The 14,288-nt window shown below is 42.1% G+C and overlaps 1 long non-coding RNA gene across 1 annotated transcript; it reads right to left on the bottom strand.

The window, feature by feature from the left end:
* Window positions 1-7,550: 7,550 nt before the first annotated feature.
* Window positions 7,551-7,951, bottom strand: LOC122036762. Its single transcript, XR_006127433.1, has 3 exons — window positions 7,901-7,951; window positions 7,736-7,813; window positions 7,551-7,638 (listed from the first exon to the last, which is right to left on the bottom strand). It is a non-coding gene; the product is annotated as an uncharacterized LOC122036762 (long non-coding RNA).
* Window positions 7,952-14,288: the final 6,337 nt, after the last annotated feature.

Below are 14,288 nucleotides of genomic sequence, written 5' to 3'. Positions count from 1 at the left end.
CGGCGTGAGGTTTTGGGAGAGGAGAAAAAGTGGCGTGAGGTTTTGGTTGAGAGATTTCCAAACCAAAACTAAGTTAAAATAAACCAAACCCACTTGAACCTCCTATTTATATTAAGTGGTAATTTCCGCCCAAACCTAACATAAATATTATTGAATCCCTTTCCTTTCAGCACGGCCCTGCTGGGTTCACTGGTTTCTAACATTATCCGTAAACCGTAGGTCTCGGGTTCAATTCCCGCTTAGGCCGTTTTACGATTCTATTTATTTTTGCTACTTCCGCTACTCGGAAAATTCCGGAAAAATATCTAAAAATTCCAGAAAAATCATAGAATAATTCTAAAATAAATTCGGGAATTTTTTGGACTTTACAATCTACCCATATTATAAAATTTAGCTTCCCGTAAACTTAAAACAAGTCACTATATTGTTCAACATTCTTCACAGTAAGGATTGATTTGATTATAGTAACTAATGGTATTCTTTTTATTATTTGGTTATGTATGTATTGTTAGGATCATCGGACTGCTAGAGAGGGCTCAATCACCTGGGTGGCGTCTGGGATATGCTTCTTCAGCATGGAGACATGAAATACGTTATGGACAGCTGACATCTCCTGAGGTAGCTCTAGCTCATATGCTACCTTGCCCACTCTCTTCGTGATAAGGTATGGTCCCACATATCTGGGAGCTAGCTTGCCCTTCTTCCCAAAACGCATGACTCCCTTCATGGGAGCTACTCTGAGGAAAACTGTATCCCCAACCGAAAACTCTAGGGGTCTGCGTCGTGTATCGGCATAGCTCTTCTGACGGCTCTGTGCTGTCTCTATCCTCTGGCGAATCTGTTGTATGGCTGCTGTGGTATCTGCTACTAGATCTGTCTGAAGCTCTAGTTCCTTTTGTTCACCACTCTCATACCAGCAGATTGGTGATCTGCACCTCCGCCCATAGAGTGCCTCATAAGGTGTCATGCCGATAGTGGCCTGATAACTGTTGTTGTATGCAAATTCTGCTAGACTCAGATATTTGCACCAACTTCCCTTGAAATCTAGGGCACAAGCTCGGAGCATATCTTCGAGTACCTGATTTACTCGCTCCGTCTGACCATCTGTCTGAGGATGGAAAGCTGTGCTGAATTTTAACTGGGTGCCCATAGCTAACTGAACACACTTCCAGAAGTGTGATGTAAATCTGCTGTCTCTGTCTGAAATGATGGTTCGTGGGACTCCATGTAGTCTGACGATCTCCTGGAGATACAACTGAGCTAGCTTCTCCATGGAGTAGGATATCTTGATAGCTAGGAAGTGGGCTGATTTAGTCAACCTGTCAACTATTACCCAGATGGCATCAAAACCATTTGTGGTTCTGGGTAGCCCCACTATGAAGTCCATCGAGATATCCTCCCACTTCCATTCTGGAATCTGTATAGGCTGCAGAACTCCTCCTGGTCGCTGATGTTCTGCCTTGACCCTCTGACAGGTGAGGCAGATGCTAACATATCTGGCGATGTCTCGCTTCATCCCGGACCACCAAAAGTGTTTCTTCAGGTCTTGATACATTTTGGTGGAGCCTGGATGCATCGTGTAGGGAGTCCTGTGAGCCTCACCTAAAATCTGTCTCCGTAGCTCCTCCTGATCTGGAACACAAAGTCTGTCGCCAAAATACAACACCCCGCTATCGGACACTCTGAATTCTCTACTTTCTGATTCTGCTAGCCCTTGCTTGATTCTCTGAATCTCAGGGTCCTGATCCTGAGCTGACTGAATATCACCAAGCAAGGTAGACTCTAGGGTCATAGTAGAGAGCTGTCCCACGATGAGTTCGAGACCGAAATCCACGATCTCCTTCTGTAGGGGCGGTGACATGGCTGTAAGAGCTAATAAGGTAGCACTAGATTTCCTGCTAAGTGCATCTGCTACCTTATTGGCTTTCCCTGGATGGTAGAGGATGTCTATATCGTAGTCCTTGACCAGCTCAAGCCATCTGCGCTGTCGCATATTCAGATCCTTCTGAGTGAAGAAGTACTTCAGACTCTGATGATCTGTATACACTCTGCACTGAGCTCCATATAAGTAATGTCTCCAAATTTTGAGAGCGAACACTACTGCTGCAAGCTCAAGGTCATGAGTAGGGTAATTCTTCTCATAATCCTTGAGTTGTCTGGAGGCATAGGCAATCACCTTTCCGTCTTGCATCAGCACTGCTCCTAATCCCAATTTAGAGGCATCACTGTAAATGTCAAAGCTATCTGTATTTCCTGGTAAGGCTAAGATAGGAGCACTGATCAATCTCCTTTTGAGCTCGCTGAAGCTGTTCTCACAGTCCTCTGTCCACTGAAATTTTCTGTTCCTGGAGAAATCCTCTACAAACTTCCTGTAATATCCTCGCTAATCCCGTAAAGCTCCACGATTTCACCGGGCGTTCTTTGGCGCTTCCGGTTACTCGCTTCTATCTTCTTGGGATCCACCATAACACCATCCTTTGAGATGATGTGACCCAGAAAGGACACTGATCTAGCCAAAATTCACATTTCGTGAACTTGGCGTAAAGCTGGTTCTGCTGAAGTGTCTGCAATACTAGTTTCAGGTGCTCTGCATGTTCTTCCCGAGTTCTGAGTAGATAAGAATGTCATCGATAAACACAATAACAAACTTATCTAAATACTCCTGAATACTGTTCATGAGATCCATGAATGTAGCTGGAGCATTGGTCACGCCAAAGGGCATGACCACGAACTCGTAGTGTCCGTATCTGGTTCGAATCTTGTCTTGGTATATCCCCTTCTTTAACCTTTACCTGATGATAACCTGATCTGAGATCTACCTTAGAGAACACTGATGCCCCCTTCAGTTGATCGAATAGGTCATCTATTCCGGGAAGAGGATACTTGATTGTGACTTGGTTCGGTGATCCGTAGTCTATGCACAATCGCATGCTTCCATCCTTCTTCTTCACGAACAACAGGCGCTCCCCATGGTGAGTGACTCGGGCGTATGAAACCTTTGTCAAGAAGCTCCAGAGTTGCTCCCGAAGTTCCTTCATTCTGCTGGAGCCATGCGGACGGTGCCTTGGAAATTGGATTTGTGCCGGGATGAGCTCTATCTCAAATTCAATCTCACAGGTGTCCACGTTCCTCGGGAAGACTGCTGGGTAGTCGCAAACGACTCGAACCTCTCGCTAGTGCTGGTCCGACCGGTGCCGACTCGTGTGCTAAGAATCCGTGCATCCGACTCCAGTAAACATGCCTTCATAGCTGAGAGAAACCTCTTGGCCTTTCTCCTTGGTTCCCCGACGAATTCGAACTGTCCGCTTCAGGTTGGAACGTGACTTTCTGCTTACGGCACTCGATAGAGGCACCGATTTGACCAAAAGTCCATTCCAAGATAACGTCATAGTCGGTCATTTCTAGCACTATCGGATCGCAAAGAGCTCACATGCGCTATAATGACCGGCCGCTCGAGCCGTCGTGGGCGCCATGATCTCTCTCAAGGTAGCGTCAAAACCGACCGAGTATCTCGGGGTACTCTAATTTTTCGGAGAACACCCTGGCTATATATGAATGGGTTGCCCCAGTATCAAATAGAACAGTAGCACTATACTGTAAAATGCTAATCTGACCTGTGACAACTGTCGAGGCATTTGCTACATCCTCTCTGGTGAGTGAGTAGATCCTTGCATTCGCCGTAGCTGGAGGGGCTTCTAACCTGCCCTGGCTGATAAGTGGACCTTTTAGAGCGGCCTGCATCTGATATAACTGAGCTGGCTGGCCTGCATACTGCATCTGCTATGGCTGAGGAAGACTGGTCTTGTTCGAGCACTGCTTGGCCATGTGCCCTTCTTATCCACATTCAAAGCATCCTCGTGTGCCCTTGCGACAAACCCCTGGATGGAATTTCCCACAAGTAGCACACTTTGGATAACTGGGTCGCTTGCTAGATGGTCCTCCTTTTTGGTCACTCCCTGATTTGCGCTTGCTGTTGGAGTTCCCTTTCCAGTGGGAGCTGTGGCCTTGCTGTTTCTGAGTGTGAGAGCTTCCTTGGCCTTTGGACTCTGAGGAGACTTGCTTCTGTTGCTTCATGCTGTTCTGGTAATGCTCTGTGGTCAAGGCACTGCTCACTAGCTCCTCCGTGGTCTGTGGCCTATGAATGCCACCAGCCACGTTCACTGCGATCTCGGGCCTCAGCATCTTGAGCATCAACCGGACTCGTTCCTTCTCTGTGCTGACTAACTCTGGACATAGACGAGCCAACCTGTTGAATTTCTTCACGGCTTCCTCCACCGAAAGGTTGCCCTGACGAAACTCCGTGAACTCGTCGTAGTGGCGGTTTGTAACCCGCATGTGAAAGAACTCCTCAAAGAATTCCTTCTCGAAGTCCCCCCATGACATCTGATTCACTGGGCGCTTCGTTCTGATTCTTTCCCACCACATGCGTGCGTCTCCTGTCAGGCAGAAGGAGGCACACTTCACCTTCTCGTGTTCTGGCCAGTCCAGAAGCTCCATCGTGCTCTCCAGTGTTTTGAACCAGGCTTGAGCATCCCATGGTTCACTAGTGCCTGAGAAGTTCTCTGGCTTGACTCGCTGCCACTGGATTAGATAGGCTTCCTTCCTTGGCTCAGCTGCTGGGGCTGCTGGTGCTGGTGCTGGTGCTGTAGGCTGAGCTGGTGGAACCTCTAAGACTACCGGAGTTGTCAAATTCGGTTCCGGGGTGACTGTGGGGGTACTTTGCTGATTAGCCTTTAAGGTGGCTATCTCCTGTTGCTGTTCAGCTAGCCACTAATGCTGTAAGGTCTGGAGGAGGCACTGAACTGCCTGCCTCTTGCTGGGGCTCAGTAGCTAGTGCCCTTCTAGCTGGGCGTCCTCGTGCCATTTCTAATGACATAGAGAACATATGTATAACTAATACTATCACAGTTATATAATTTCTGACATCCTGTTTAAACTATCATGTACTAACCGGCAATAAGCATATAACATGAACTGTAACTATAAACAAGAACAATTAAGAGAGTAGAGGTATTCTTACTTGGAAGCTGCAGGTACAATGCTGATGTGTGTGTAGGAAGTATGGAACACTGCTCTGATACCACTCTGTAACGACCCGCCTTCTGGGTACTAAGCTGTAAGGCGAATCGCTACAATACTGCTAAGCTATACTGCGCGGAAAGCTGGGCTAATTAAAATTTTACTCTACTATAACTAAGACAGCTGATAAGAAAGGTCTAAAGACCTCCTTTGCTGGTGTACATGTGCTAAAGAGGGGAAACTAAACATCCCAACTTAGCTAGGGACTCATAATTTACTTCCCAGCTAGCTGCTGATCGATCCACGGATCGATCGATTCTGTGCCCTGTTGGATCGGTCGGTCAGACCGATCCAGTATGTCTGGATCGGTCGGCAGACCGATCCAGAACCTGGAATTCTGAGCTCTAAGGCATTGGATCGGTCGGTGACCGATCCGGTATCTCTGGATCGGTCGGCGGACCGATCCAGAACCCGGGAATTCTCCGGAATCAGATTACCGATCGGTCGGTGACCGATCCAGAGGATATCTGATAGCATCAGATCCGTCGGATCGGTCGGCAGATCGATCCTGCACGATCGAGCTCGATCGGTGCGAGACCGATCGAGTCCGATTCGCCGAAAATCGACTTGACACTTTGGCGTGCCAAAATACAATCTAACGACTACCTACTGCATAATAAACTATTCTAACAACATGTAATAACATTCTAACATGATTACTGACATTTTAAAACATTCTTTCATAGTTCAATGCGTTCCAAATCTAAATTGCATGAAAATGAAAGTATCAAAACTAATAAGCTGAAAGTGCTGAACGTAAATGCTAACGAGTTCTAATGCATAATTAAAACTTGTTAGATCCCTGAGATCTTTCATTCCAGTTCCACACACACCCATCCTCATCTGCATTGACCTCCAGCCTCCACTGCTAATCCACTTTTCTTTTACCTGTATCTGCAGTATAAGAAAAGTAGTACCTGTAAGCTAACGCTTAGTAAGAAACCATCTACCTCACAAAATCATGCATACGATGCAGTTATGATTTGAAAACATGCTATTCGAAAATATCTTGAACAGGCTAGCATGGCATGGCATACAATCATAGAAACATGGCATACTGAACAAGTCATGGCATAGCATACAACTAATCATAAAGCTAACATAGAGAACTGAACTGAAACATAATACTGAGCTAAACTAAACTAAACTGAAGCTGAAATCAACTCAACTAACATAACTGATTTTGAGTTTGAAAACTAGTACATAATAAGTGAAAATAATAAACATGCTGTTGGGCCCGGCAACTGTACTTGCTGTGCGCGCATCCCTACTAGACCCGGGGTTGCAAGTCCCGAATTTAGCAGGGTTTACTAGGTTGTCTGAACCTAGGGACGACTGTGGGAGTCCAACCCAATGGATATCTAATCCAGTACAGTGCCACTGAAAATAAAATACTGAAATAGCTAATACATGCTTTTTCATACTATTCCTAGGTTATCTGAACCTAGAGCTAGGTTATCTAAACGTAGAGGCGACTGTGGGAGCCCACCCATTGGATATCTAATCCATATAAGCTGAAATAAACTGAAAATACTGAATAGATACCTCTAAAGTATCTAACTGAGCTGTTACAAATGCCTATGGTGCATTTTTACTAAACTAGCTATTTTATCGAACACCTGGGATGCTCTAACTCTTCTTCCTATTAGGGAGACCACCTCTAGGCACCCGACAACATCTAACCTCCTATCTGAAGAGGGAAGACATGTCCGGCCCATCTAAAGGTGCTCAACTAAGTCCCTAATCTGCGAAGAGAGTTAAATACACCCTAGATATCGATAAAAATCCACATACATCCTAACTAAAGTATAAAAACTCAACCGGAAGCTATTATACTGCAGGTGAGGGGTTTCTTACCTCTTGATCGTAATTTCTTACGATTCTATTCGCTAGAACTCCGGTGGAGATGATCCTCTCGACGATCCGATCACGTCTTCGCGTTCCTCTCGCGGAGAAGAACCTCTTTCGTGTTGGAGTCCGGAAGATGAACCTAGGGACCTTGGGCTAGGGCGCCGAGAGAAGGAGGAGGAAAGAAGAGGCGGCGTGAGGTTTTGGGAGAGGAGAAAAAGTGGCGTGAGGTTTTGGTTGAGAGATTTCCAAACCAAAACTAAGTTAAAATAAACCAAACCCACTTGAACCTCCTATTTATATTAAGTGGTAATTTCCGCCCAAACCTAACATAAATATTATTGAATCCCTTTCCTTTCAGCACGGCCCTGCTGGGTTCACTGGTTTCTAACATTATCCGTAAACCGTAGGTCTCGGGTTCAATTCCCGCTTAGGCCGTTTTACGATTCTATTTATTTTTGCTACTTCCGCTACTCGGAAAATTCCGGAAAAATATCTAAAAACTCCAGAAAAATCATAGAATAATTCTAAAATAAATTCGGGAATTTTTCGGGCTTTACATAAACTAATTATCATACTCCAAATACATAATGAATATAACAGTTTGGTGCAACTTACCCCATAATGGTATCTAGTATGCATAACTAGTCGGGGCAGGACAATACGTGCAACTGCACAACCAAACTTCTCATCCATAACTTGCATAGTGACCTTTAAGGATAGTTACAAACACACAAAAAAAGTAACCAGAAGCTATGTATAAAGTAACAAGAGGAATAAGTTATAATGACAAACTACAAATTGATACCTGGCTACGCCTTCATCTCTTTCACTCATCATGGAAATGTGTAAAGGCATGAGGGTCAAAATCTAAAGCATGCATCACCTTTGAAGAAAATGGCCTTTAGTTGCCACCAAGCATAATGAAAGAAAGCAGAAATAGAAGTAGTAGAATTATAGAGCATTTACTAACCTCGTGTATTAATGTGGCTGAAAGCAATGTTTCAACCTCAGTTGTTAAATGACGAGCGACATTTACATGACCTACAAATCATTGAAGGATAAATTCCAAAGACCAACATAGCTTACATTGGCATGCCCCATGGTCAATTTGTCAAGGTTCTTGAAGCTTCCCTCACTATTGCTATCCGTGGAAGATGGTGCAGGTTCAGTTGCAACCACTAGAAGAACTGGCAGCAGAACAATTCCAGAGAGAACCAGCATCGCTAAGACTACATGAATAAATGAATAAATTACTTGAGATGATTATATGACTGATGGCAGCATTTCTCAGAGAGCCATTCAACAAATCTAGTGAGAAATCTTTAATTTTCTGCTTCACTAATTCTTGTTGAAAGTAACAACGAAATATCTTTGAGACATTTTATCAAACAGTTCATAGTTAACATCTATATATAATTGAAACTTTGATGACTTATTTAACATACTTATCATGAATGGCATGAACTACTATTTAATGACCAGAAAAGGATTCATGGATCTAACAATTCGACTAAAAAATAACAAAGAGATTTCATGAAGAAAAGAGGAAATCCTATTACATACACAACCTAAAACAACATGATTGTCTGTGTTGACAGGACAGAGTCAAACAGATTTTTGGATGATGAAGAATCTAAAATAACTGATACATAATTTCTCACCCATAATCTCCTACACAAGCAAAGATTGGATCAGAAAACTTCCTTGCTTCAATTGGATTACAAACAATCTTTGAAGAAATTTTAGATAACAAGAGGTATGCCTGTATAAAAAAACATTAGCATCAACATCAAGAAATTTTGCTTGAGAATAGAAGATAAGAGTTACCTTAAGTTCTTCTGCCGTGCAATCTACACCCATTATCTGCTATGGAAAAGGGTCATGCACCTTTGGAGATGTGGTAGTACTAAAAATCAAGATCACCATTGTAGGATGCATGGAGAGAAGGCCCTCGGATTGCATGGAGTGGACAGAGTTTCACTTGGCGTCGAAAAGTTCTTGCCAAGGAGGTCGACCACAAGGTTCCACGCGTAGGGTGGGTGCTGGTGGCTGAAGTAGCAGGATCACACCCAGCAGAAGAAGGTGACGGCGACACTCGACTAGGCCGGAGAGGGCTTTGATGGAGAGAGGATGGCCGAAGATGTTGGCGGAGAGGAGTTTAGGGTTGCGGCGGGGAGGTTCTGGCGACAGGAGTTGACGTGAGGAAGTGGTCATGAATTTAGGTTTTGTGGGCAGTTTCGGGCGTGAGGATATGTTTCGTAGGCAGATGAGGGTACATGGAAAAATATTTGCGAGAGGTTTGTTTTGCTTGAAAATTTTTGGTTAAATATTTAGAAAATTTTGAAGATTATTAACGGTGCATATTGCATGCTGCTAATATTTTATAATATTTATTCACAGCATATATTTTTGTACGCCGTTATTTATATATATAATAATTATTAGCAGCGCGCTCTGCGTGCTATTAATATAAAGTTTTGACAACGCACTTTGCACGCCGTAGAAAAGTTTATTAACGGCGTACTTTTTCTGCACGCTGTTATTTGCATAAATATTTTACTATCCGCAGCACACATAATTAGGCACGCCGTAAAAACTATTATTAACGGCGTGCTTTAACTGCACGCCGTTGATGGTGCGCTGCGGAAAGTCATTTTTGTTGTAGTGTCATCTCACGTCAAAGTTCTGTGTCACCAATATATACATTTTTATTAAGCTAAAATTCAATAAAGAGCTAAATAAAAATGCCTACGACTAATTTAGGGTAAAACCCTAATCACATCATCCAACTACAATATGTATCCAAATTCCTACACCATACCTCAAGCTCAACCGCTGTTGAACACAGAACAAAGTGAGCTGATTGCTGCTGGAAATAAGGTATACCACAACAAGACCTCCTTGCTGAAGTTTTCCCTATAACGCATCACACTTGGTTGGAATCCTACTTACTCAACAGATCAAGATGAGATCAACAGGAAGATCATGTAACAACCCAAATTTTCTCATTTCGAGTCCTAATAGTACTTAAAAATATTTAGAAATGCTTTAGAAAAATTCTAGAGATTTTTAGAAATTTTTAGAGTATTTTTATGCAATTTTTAGAGTTCGTTTGGTATTTTTACCAAAAGAAACAAGTTGCAAAAAATAAAGAAAATTAGCCGAGATTTGAACTTGCAAGCTCCGGCCGAACCAAGCCTTAAGCAAATCCGGCTGACCAAGTGGTCAAGCAGACGATTCTGTTTAGAAAAGGTAGCAAAATTTATTTAAGATAATTAACAGAATATTGGATTATAAAAGGGATAAGTTGATGTTGGATTTGTCTGTTTAGAAAAGGTAGCGAATTTATTTAAGATAGTTAACAAAATATTGGATTATAAAAGGGATAAGTTGATGTTGGATTTGTCTGTTTAAAAAAGGGAGCAAATTTATTTAAGATAGTTAACAGAATATTGGATTATAAAAGGGATAAGTTGATGTTGGATTTGTCTGTTTAGAAAAGGTAGCGAATTTATTTAAGGAGTTAACAGAAATATTAAGTTATAAAAAGGGATAAGTTGATGCTCTGTTTTCCCGTGACTTAAACCATTCTCTCCTTCTCTTCTGCGTACGATAGCGGAGCTCGGGCAGAAAACGAAAGGGAGTTAGGGCATCGTCTCCGGCGGCCGGCCAAGGTCCTAGAAGCCCTTTTTGTTCGATTGTGAGTCCAAGAAGCAAGGTAAGTGCTTCTCACCTGCAGTAGGAGTAGTTTCGGACCTTTGTTCTTCTTGAATTCAAAGCATGAGAAGCGCTTATAGTGCAGATTTTTAATTAAGCCTATAGTGCAGATTTTAATTAAGCTTATAGTGCAGATTTTAATTAAGCTTGTAATGCAGATTTTTAATTAAGCCTATAGTGCAGATTAGGGGTGGCAATTTTTGACCCGACACGAAAACACGACCCGAACCGAACACGAAAAAATCAGGTTAGGGTTGGGTAGTTTCAGGTTCGGGTCGAAATCGGGTCGACCCATTTGACCCAATTAATAAACAGGTCGGGTTCGGGTCAACCTGAAATGACCCGATTACAACCCGCGAACCCGTTTATAAATAATTATAAATTTAAACTAAAATTACAAATTTAAAAAAGTTAAAAACCCTAAACATAGAGATATGTTATGCTATTGATTGCAATGTTGCTATGGCTTATCATTTATGATATGAATTTTCAATTTGTGTAGATAAATGTTATTTTTAATTTTTAATTAAATATACAAATTTTATTTAATGAATTCAGGTCATATTCGGGTCAAACGGGTCAAACAGGTTAAACGGGTCAAACGGGTCGAACGGGTTAAACGGGTCAAACGGGTTAAACGGGTTAAACGGGTCAAACGGGTCGGGTTCGGGTCGGGTTCGGGTCAAGTGCAAATAAACAGATCAGGTTCAGGTTGAATATTTTGACCCGAAATAATAATCAGGTCGGGTTCAGGTTGTCATTTGCCAACCCGCCAACCTGCCAACCCGAACCTGTCAACCCGAACCCGAACCGAATTGTCACCCCTAGTGCAGATTGTAATTAAGCTTATAGTGCAGATTTTTATGTAGGCTTATAGTGCAGATTTTAATTAAGCTTATAATGCAGATTTTTATGAAAGCTTATAGTGCAGATTTTTATGTAGACTTATAGTGCAGATTTTAATTAAGCTTATAGTGCAGATTTTAATTAAGCATATAGTGCAGATTTTAATTAAGCTTATAGTGCAGATTTTAATTAAGCATATAGTGCAGATTTTAATTAAGCTTATAGTGCAGATTTTAATTAAGCTTATAGTGCAGAGTTTTATTTAAGCTTATAGTGCAGATTTTAATTAAGCTTATAATGCAGATTGTTATGTAAGCTTATAGTGCAGATTTTAATTAAGCTTGTAGTGCAGATTTCTTAGAGCTTAAAATGCAGATTTCTTTAGTGCAGATTTCTTTAGAGCTTGTAGTGCGGATTTCTTAAAGAGCTTATGGTGCAGATTTCTTTAGAGTTTATAGTGCATATTTTTGGTGGAACTTGTAGTACAGATTTTTGGTGGAATTTATAGTGCAGATTTTTGATGGAACTTGTAGTGCAGATTTTTGGTGGAACGTATAGTGCAGTTTTTAAAGAAAAAGATTATAGTGCAGTTTGGTTAAGTATTATAGTGCAGAATTTATGTTTGCATAGTATGCAGAAATAGTATATCATAGAATGCAGAATCTTGATTAGTATAGTATGCAGAATTTTGATTAGCATAGTATACAGATTTTTGTTTATGCATTTCAAAGTTAGAATTTGTTTAAACATTTTAGTTTTTAAAGAAGCATTCTTTTATTAGAAGTATTAACAAGTGTAAGAAAGATAAAAAAAAAAAAGAGAAAGGCCAAGGCCTTAAGTAGATCCCAAAGTCAAGACTTTAGGGATTTTGGCACACAAGGTGCTTAAAGAAAATGCCGATGCATTATATATTAGAAGTAATAAAAGATAACAAGTATTTTACTTTATTTAAGAGGCTAGTACCCGACTTCCGAGGTTGTCGTTAAACAAATCCAGGTGTCCAATTCCAAGGTCTTGGCCCTGGTAGACCAAGGTCTGCTCTTTTAGGATTGGTGGCTCGCTACCCCAACCTATTAGGGAACGCGCATAAGATGGTACTATGCTTGGGCCCAAGAAGAAAGTTGATTATTATTTTAAAGTATTAAAGTATATGTTTTTAAACAAGTGAAATAAGATTCAGAAAGTGTTTAAAATTCAGCAAGATTATGCTAGCATGATTGTATAGATTTGTTTTACACGTTTAGCATTTCAGTATGTTTCTTTTGCTTGTAGATGAGCATGAGTAGTTTTCCTTTTGAGCATTCAGCTTTTAGATTTCAGTATATTCACATGCATATTCGAGTTTTGTGAGTTAGATAGCGCTTACTAAGCAATTTTGCTTATAGTTGCATTTCCTCTTACTGCAGATAAAGGAAAGGAAAAGTTATAGCAAAGGAATGCGACAAGGAGGTGTGGATGGATGTGTGATGCCTGGACTATAGAAGCCTTGGGACCTAGCATAAGAATTTATTAAGATTGTCATTTATTAAGAATGTATTAGATGAGTCATTTAGTCTTCCGCTGCTAGTTAATTGTATGTTTTGAGTTCTCCGAGAGTTTTAGGAATTACTACCAACATGTGAACAAGGATAGTTAAGTAAAGTTAGTAGTTCAGTAGCGCTCCGCCCTCACAGTCCAGTAGTGAGGAGGGTGGGGTGTTACAAATCACAGATCAGAACTAGACTAGAGATTATTAATTCAAGCAACAACCTAATTCTAGTAATAACCTGTTCTCACTACCACTTCCTCTTCAACAGCTACCAAGAGCCATGGATCGAGCAGAGCCAACAACAAGCTACTAATACAATGGTAGCCGGAACCAACCTAGGTCACCACCTTCCAACAAACCAAGCACCCAATCAAACCATACAGAGATCACATACCCAAATAAAAAATCTAAGGCAGAACACCTACCTACCAGTTGCATCGGAGCAACCGAACACCCTTGGAAACCACAGATCGGGAACAAGGGCTCGGCTGGAATGCTGTCAAATCGCAGCAGAGGGGGCGGTCGTCTGCCAGCACTAGGGCAGAGCGATTGTGGTGTCGGCACCGTCGGGTGAGTCCGCAGTGGACGACAGCGACGAAATCGTCGGCAGAGAGGAAGAAATCGGTGTCGGAAAACTATGGCACAGCGTGGAGAAGGTCGGCGCTAGGACTGAGGAGCTTGGTCGGCTGTCAGCGGTCGGAAGAGAAGAAACTTCAGCGAGGCGTCGGCGGTAGGGCGCCGGTGCTACTCCGTGCGACCTCAGGTGGTAGCGGCGCGAGAAGAGAAGAGGTATCGGGGTGTCGACGCCGAGAGAGGAAGATCTAGGGCTCGGGTGTGTGGCCGGTGACAAGGCTTTTCCTTGGCTCTCGTCAGCCGCCGAGGATGGATTGGCCGAGAGGAGGAGCCAGCGGTGCTCTCATGGCGGTTAGGGCTCGGCGAAGAAGAAGAAGAGGACGGCACAGTAGAGGAAATGGGGAAAAAGAAATAAAGAAAAATAAAAAGGAAAATCAACATTTCCTTATTTAAATGGGGTAGCCTAAACAGGTTTTCTTGGGCCCAATTTTTATCCCCGTGAACTCATCCATACGATATCCGAAAATTTCCAGAAAAATTTCCAAAAATTCTGAAAATATCCCTTATCATTATTCGTCATTTTTCGATATTTTATATTCTCCCCCACTAAAAAAAATTTGGTCCCCAAATTTCGTTTGTTAGTTAGAGCCCTAGAGCCAATCATTTGATGATTGTATTATGGACTTGTTGTATC

The sequence above is a fragment of the Zingiber officinale genome, unplaced genomic scaffold (assembly GCF_018446385.1).
Source record: "Zingiber officinale cultivar Zhangliang unplaced genomic scaffold, Zo_v1.1 ctg206, whole genome shotgun sequence".
In the NCBI taxonomy this organism is placed as follows: domain Eukaryota; kingdom Viridiplantae; phylum Streptophyta; class Magnoliopsida; order Zingiberales; family Zingiberaceae; genus Zingiber; species Zingiber officinale.
The sequence above is the reverse complement of the archived record's forward strand: the minus strand, read 5'-3'. Positions and strand labels throughout refer to the sequence as shown.